This window comes from Triticum aestivum, chromosome 7B, assembly GCF_018294505.1.
Source record: "Triticum aestivum cultivar Chinese Spring chromosome 7B, IWGSC CS RefSeq v2.1, whole genome shotgun sequence".
In the NCBI taxonomy this organism is placed as follows: Eukaryota; Viridiplantae; Streptophyta; class Magnoliopsida; order Poales; family Poaceae; genus Triticum; species Triticum aestivum.
Genome location: NC_057813.1, coordinates 334648056 through 334656240, shown reverse-complemented (window position 1 = coordinate 334656240; position 8185 = coordinate 334648056).

Sequence of the window (8185 nt, the reverse complement as noted above, 5' to 3'; positions counted from 1 at the left end):
TGCAAAACCCCATGCTTGGGGATGCTAATATTGCTATGTCTTGATAATTTGTTTGCTTATAAAATTCCTATTCATAGGAAGTATGTTAGACTTAAATGTGTTTGTCATGTGTTTCATGATTCTCTCTTCGTGTTTCAATACTTATCTTTCATGTGAGCATCGTTGAAATCTTGAGCCTATCTTAATGGCTATAAAGAAAGAGCTTGTTGGGAGGCAACCCAATGAATAAAATTTATTTTTGCCATTTTCTTTTTGTTCTTGAGTATTTGCACAATTATGCTACTGCTATGATTTTGTTTTTGTGTTTTAATTAGTGTTTGTGCCAAGTAAAGCCTTTGGGATCATGTTGGGTGATAGTTGCTTTGATCTTGTTGGAAAACAGAAACTTTTGCGACCAGTAAAATAATTTTGAAAAATCACAAAATGTGATAAAATTCTAAATGTTTTACACAATATTGATATAGAAATTTCCTACATCTTCCTAATGTTTCAGAATTTTTGCGGTTACAGAAGTATACAAAGTTTTCAGATTGCTACAGACTATTCTGTTTTCTTTGCGTTGTGTGCTTATTTTGATGAATCTATGGTTTGTATTGGATGGTATAAGCTATAGTAAAGTTGGAATACAGTAGATATAATGCAAAAATAAAATATGAATGGGTTTGCAACAATACTTAGAGTAGTGATTTGCTTTGTTATACTAACGGATCTCATGAAGGTTTAGTTGAGTTTTGTGTGATTGAAATTTTCAAGTTTTGGATGAGATGTGATGTCTACTATGCAACTTTATCCTTGTAGACGTTGTTGGGCCTCCAAGTGCAGCGTTTTGTAGGACAGTAGCAAATTTCCGTCAAGTGTATGACCTAAGGTTTATCGATCTGTGGGAGGCGTAGGATGAAGATGGTCTCTCTCAAACAACCCTGCAACCAAATAACAAAGAGTCTCTTGTGTCCCCAATGCACCCAATACAATGGTAAATTGTATAGGTGCACTAGTTCGGCGAAGATATTGTGATACAAGTGCAATATGGATGGTAGATATAGGTTTTTGTAATCTGAAAATATAAAAACAGCAAGGTAACTAGTAACAAAAGTGAGTGAAAACGGTATTGCAATGCTTGAAAATAAGGCCTAGGGTTCATACTTTCACTAGTGCAAGTTCTCTCTCAATAATGATAACATAATTAAATCATATGGCAAGCCCTCAACGTGCGACAAAGAGTCACACCAAAGTTCCTATCGTGGAGAACATAAGATGAAATTGCTTGTAGGGTAAGAAACCACCTCAAAGTTATCATTTCCGATCAATCCATTGGGCTATTCCTATAAGTGTCAAAAACAGCCCTAGAGTTCGTAGTAAAATAACACCATATGACAGACATCAATCAACCCTAATGTCACCTAGATACTCCAATGTCACCACAAGTATCCGTGGGTCAATTATACGATATGCATCAAACAACTTCAGATTCATAATATTCAATCCAACACAAAGAACCTCAAAGGGTGCCCCAAGATTCCTACCAGAGAAACAAGGACGAAAACTTGCATCAACCCCTATGCATAGATTACCCCAATGTCACCTCGGGAATCCGCGAGTTGAGTGCCAAAACATACATCAAGTGAATCAATAGAACACCCCATTGTCACCATGGGTATCCCACGTAAGACTTACATCAAGTTTTCTCAAATCCATAACAGTACTCAATCCGATAATAGTGAAACCTCAAAGGTAAAACTCAATTCATCACAAGAAGGTAAAGGGGAAGAAACACCATATGATTCAACTATAATAACAAAGCTCGCGGTACATCAAGATTGTGCCATATCAATAACACGAGAGAGAGAGAGAGAGAGAGATCAAACACATATCTACTGGTACATACCCTCAGCCCCGAGGGTGAACTACTCCCTCGTCATCATGGAGACTGCCAGGATGATAAAATGGCCACCAGTGATGGTTTCCCCCTCCAGCAGGGTGCCAGAACGGGCTCCCGATTGGTTTTTTGTGGTTATAGAGGCTTGCGATGGCAGAACTCCTGATCTAGGTTTCTTTCTGGGGGTTCCTGGATTTATAGGAATTTTTGGCGTTGGTTTCACGTCAGGGGTCCAAGAGGCAGCGGCAAGATAGGGGCGTGCCCTAGGGGGTGGGCATCCCACCACCCTTGCCGCTTCCTCGTGAAAATTTTGGTCCAACTCCGATGCTTCGTGGGCTTCTTCTGGTCCATAAAAAATCTTCGTAAATTTTCAGCTCATTTGGACTCCGTTTGATATTCTTTTTCTGCGAAACTCGAAAACAAGGAAAAAACAGAAACTGACATTGGGCTCTAGGTTAATAAATTAGTCCTGAAAATAATATAAAATAGCATATTAATGCATATAAAACATCTGAAAGGATCAAGAAGAGGTGTCTATACGGGGGTGAGTAGACCCTCAACAAACAAAGTTGGCGGTTTTTAAGTTTTTCAAGTTGAAGTGGTAGATTAACACAATTTAAACCATACACAATACAATTCAAGCAAGCATGCAAAAGAGTATATGAGTAGCGGAAAGTAAAGCATGCAACTTGCAAGAAAGTAAAGGGATGGGATTGGAGTGTGCAAATGCAATTGGAGACACGGATAGTTTTGGCGTGGTTCCGGTAGGTGGTGCTATCATACATCCACGTTGATTGAGACTTCAACCCACAAAGGGTAACGGTTGCGCGAGTCCATGGAGGGCTCCACCCACGATGGGTCCACGAAGAAGCAACCTTGTCTATCCCATCATGGCCATCACCCACGAAGGACTTGCCTCGCGAGGGTAGATCTTCAGGAAGTAGGCGATCTCCTTGCCCTTACAAACTCCTTGGTTCAACTCCACAATCTTGACGGAGGCTCCCAAGTGACACCTAACCAATCTAGGAGACACCACTCTCCAAAAGGTAATAGATGGTGTGTTGTTGATGAACTCCTTGCTCTTGTGCTTCAAATGATAGTCTCCCCAACACTCAACTCTCTCTCTCTCTCAGATTTGGCTATGGTGGAAATATGATTTGAGTGGAAAGCAACTTGGGGAAGGCTAGAGATCAAGATTCATATGGTAGGATTGGAATATCTTGGTCTCAACACATGAGTAGGTGGTTCTCTCTCAGAAAATGAGTAGTGGAAGTGTAGTTTTGTTCTGATGGCTCTCTCCATGAATGAAGAGTGGGTGGAGGGGTATATATAGCCTCCACACAAAATCTAACCGTTACACACAGATTCCCAAAATCAATGGGACCAAATCAGCAAACTCGGTTAGACCGATTTAGTTCAAAATGTGAATGTTAGGATTTTCGGTGGGACCGATATAGTCATCTCGGTGGGACCGATGTGCAGAGGTTAGGGTAAAACCTCAACTCGGTTTGACCAATTACTCAAACTCGATGGGACCGATTTTGATAATAAGTAAACAGAGGATTGGTCAAGCAAACTCGGTGGGACCGACTGCACAAACTCGATTAGACCGAAAATGTTACACTAGATCACAGAGAGATCGCAAGCCCATCTCGGTGAGACCGAGATCCCATCGATGAGAGCAAAGTAACTAGGGTTTGGGTAGTGGCTGAAGAAGATGAACTCAGTGGCGCCGGATAGATCAAATCGGTGAGGCCGAATTTGACATTTTGGTTTTAGGACATATGTGGATGTGAGAAAGTAGTTGAGGGTTTTGGAGCATATCACTAAGCACTTTGAGCAAGCAAGCCATTAAGCAACACCTCATCCCTTTTTAATAGTATTGGCTTTCCTATGGACTCAATGTGATCTTGGATCACTAAAATAGAAAATGTAGAGTCTTGATCTTTTGTCAATATTTGTCCTTAGCATCTTGAAGGGGTTCCACATCCTCTTGTCCTTGTCCATGCCACTCCAATGTTGAACTTATCTAAAATGCACTAGGTAGAAGTATTAGTCCAACAAGAGATATGTTGTCATGAATTACCAAAATCACCCAGGGAGCACTTGTGCTTTCAACATAAAAAATAGATAATATAATAGCATGGAACAATCAAAAATTATAGATACGTTGGAGATGTATCAAGCATTCCCAAGCATAATTCATGCTCGTCCTCGAGTAGGTAAATGATAAAAAATAGAATTTTTGATGTGGAATGCTACCTAACATATTTATCCATGTAATTTTTTTCATTGTGGCATGAATGTTCAGATCCATAACATTCAAAACAAAAGTTTAATATTGACATAAAAACAATAATACCTCAACCATACTAACAAGGCAATCATGTCTTCTCAAAATAACATGGCCAAAGAAAGTTATCGCTACAAAATCATATAGTTTGGCTATGCTCTATCTTCATCACACAAAGTATTAAATTATGCACAACCCCGATGACAAGCCAAGCAATTGTTTCATACTTTTGATGTTCTCAAACTTTTTCAACTTTCACGCAATACATGAGTGTGAGCCATGGATTTAGCACTATAGGTGGAATAGAATATGATGGTTGTGGAGAAGACAAAAAGAAGCAGATAGTCTCACGTCAACTAGGTGTATCAACGAGCTATGGAGATGCCCATGGGATTGCCATGCAACGGATGCACTAGAGCTATAGGTGTATGAAAGCTCAAAAAGAAACTAAGTGGGTGTGCATCCAACTTGCTTGTTCACGAAGACCTAGGGCAATTTGAGGAAGCCCATCATTGGAATATACAAGACAAGTTATATAATGAAAAATTCCCACTAGTATATGAAAGTGACAACATAGGAGACTCTCTATCATGAAGATCATGGTGCTACTTTGAAGCACAAGTGTGGAAAAAGGATAGTAGCATTGCCCCTTCCCTGTTTCCTCTAATAGGTTTTCATTATTTTGGGCTCTCTCCCTTTTTTGGCCTCCTTTTTTTCTTTTTTTTTCCTTTTTTTATTTTCATCCGGAGTCTCGTCTCGACCTGTGGGGAGTCATAGTCTCCATCATCCTTTCCTCACATGGGACAATGCTCTAATAATGATTATCATCACACTTTTATTTACTTTACAACTCAACAATTACAACTCGATACTAGAACAAATATATGACTCTATTGAAGGCCTCCAGCGGTGTACCGGGATGTGCAATGACTCAAGAGTGACATGTATAAAAAAATATGAATGGTGGATTTGCCACAAATACGATGTCAACTACATGATCATGCAAAGCAATATGACAATGACGAGGGTGTCATAATAAACGGACCAGTGGAAAGTTGCATGGCAATATATCTCAGAATGGCTATGGAAATGCCATAATAGGTAGGTGTGATGACTATTTTGAGGAAGGGTAATGGTGAGTTTAATGCACCGGTGAAAGTTACGCGGTACTAGAGAGGCTAGCAATGGTGGAAGGGTGAGAGTGCGTATAATCCATGGACTCAACATTAGTCATAAAGAATTCACATACTTATTGCAAAAATCTATTAGCTGTCGAAACAAAGTACTACACGCATGCTCCAAGGGGGATAGATTGGTAGGAAAACACCATCGCTCGTCCCCGACCGCCACTCATAAGGAAGACAATCAATAAATACATCATCCTCCAACTACATCACATAACAGTTCACCATACGTGCATGCTACGGGAATCACAAACTTTAACACAAGTATTTCTACCAATCCACAATCACTCACTAGCATAACTCTAATATCACCATATTTATATCTCAAAACAATCATAAGGAATCAAACTTCACATAGTATCCAATGCACTTTATATGAAAGTTTTTATTATATCCCTCTTGGATGCCCATTCTATTAGGAGTAAATTCATGACCAAGCAAATTACCATGTTGTTTAAATACTCTCAAAATAATATAAGTGAAGCATGAGAGTTCAACAACTTCTTCAAAATAAAACCACCACCGTGCTCTAAAAAGATATAAGTGAAGCACTAGAGCAAATGACAAACTACTCCAAAAGATATAAGTGAAGATCAATGAGTAGTTGAATAATTATGTAACGATGTGAAGACTCTAACATTTAAGAATTTAAGATCTTGGGATATTATTCAAACATAAAGCAAAAAAAATGACACTGCAAGGATAGCACATATCATGCGAAGAAGCAAAAACTTAGGCTCAACCAAAACTGACCGATAGTTTTTGAAGAAGAAAGGTGTGATACCAACCGGGGTATCCCCAAGCTTAGATGCTTGATACTTCTTGAAATATTAACTTAGGATGCCTTGGGCACCCCCAAGCTTGAGCTTTTGTGTCTCCTTAATTTCTTTTATATCACAGTTTCCTTAAATCTCAAAAAACTTCATCCACACAAAACTCAACAAGAACTCATGAGATAAGTTAGTATAAATCAAATGCAAAACCTTATCATTCTCTATTGTAGCAAATCACTAAAATTATTATTTGATATTGCATACTAAATGCCTCTGCATATTTAATACTCCTATCCTCCAATAGAATCATTAAACGCAAACAATGCAAACATAACAGCAATCTGTCAAAATAGGACAGTCTGTAAAGCATGCAAGAGAAATCATACTTCCCTAACTCCACAAATTCTGAAAAATTACCACACTGTAGAAAATTTATTTTTACTCATTGTGTAAAAGTTTCAAGATTTTATCATATTCTCACTATTCACAAATATTCAAACAATGATAGAAAACTTTCTGTTTTTAAAACAACAACATATAGACTTGCAAAATAAGCATGGTAAAGGCTATACTTGACCTTTTTATTGAACTAAAAGATGAAAAACATTACTATAAATAACAGCAAGCAAGTCCTAATAAAATAAAATGATGCTCCAAGCAAAACACATATCATGTGGTGAATAAAAATATAGCTCCAAGTAAGGTTACTGATGAACGAAGACAAAAGAGGGGATGCCATCCGGGGCATCCCCAAGCTTAGGATCTTGGTTGTCCTTGAATATTACCTTGGTGTGCCTTGGGCATCCCCAAGCTTGGGGTATTGCCACTCATTCCCTATTCCATCGAAACTTCACCCAAAACTTGAAAACTTCACAACACAAAACTCAACAGAAAACTCGTAAGCTTCGTTAGTATAATAAAGCAAATCACCACTTAGGTACTGTTGTGAACTCATTCTAAATTTATATTGATGTTATATCTACTGTATTCCAACTTCTCCATGGTTCATACCCTCCGATACTACTCATAGATTCACCAAAATAAGCAAATAACACATGAAAAACAGAATTTGTCAAAAATAGAAGAGGTTGTAGTAATCTAGAAACTTTCCATACTTATATAACTCCAAAAATTCTGAAAAAATAGGAAAAACTGGGAAATTTGTATATAATTCTTGTGCAATATATTCAGATCAAAATCACGTTTCTGTGTTTTTTTTAAATTCTGGCAATGAGCGCAAAGGTTTTGTTTTTCAGCAAGATCAAATCAACTATCACCGTAAATCATCCCAAAGGTCTTACTTGGCACCTTATTGAAATAAAAACTATAAAACATGATTACTACAGTAGAATAATCATGTGAACACACCAAAACATTAGGTATAAATATTGGGTTCTCTCCCAACAAACGCTTTTCTTTAATGCCTTTTAGCTAGGCATGATGATTTCAATTGTGCTCACATGAAAGATAAGAATTGAAACATAATGGGAGCATCATGAAGCATGTGACAAACACATTTAAGTCTAACCCACTTCCTATGCATAGGGATTGTGTGAGCAAACAATTTATGGGAACAAGAATTAACTAGCATAGGAAGGCAAAACAAGCATAACTTCAAGATTTTCGACACATAGAGAGGAAACTTGATATTATTGCAATTCCTACAAGCATATATTCCTCCCTCATAATAATTTTCAGTAGCATCATGTAACACCCACGATGCGGCTATATCTCCCACGTGTCGAAGCACGACTTAGAGGCATAACCGCATGGTGGTTTTGTTGCAAGAAGGGTCATCTTCACACAATCCCATGTAATGAACAAGAATGGGATAAAGAGAGTTGGCTTACAATTGCCACTTCACACAATACATAAATTAGATCATACATCATTCAAATACACTCATAGACCGACTATGGTCAAGTTCAAAATGAAAAGAAGACAACCCCAAATGCTAGATCCCCGATCGCCCCGACTGGGCTCCTCTACTGATCATCTGGAAACGATACATAGTAACGACCAAGGGCCTCATCAAATTCCCACTTCAGCTCAGTTGCGC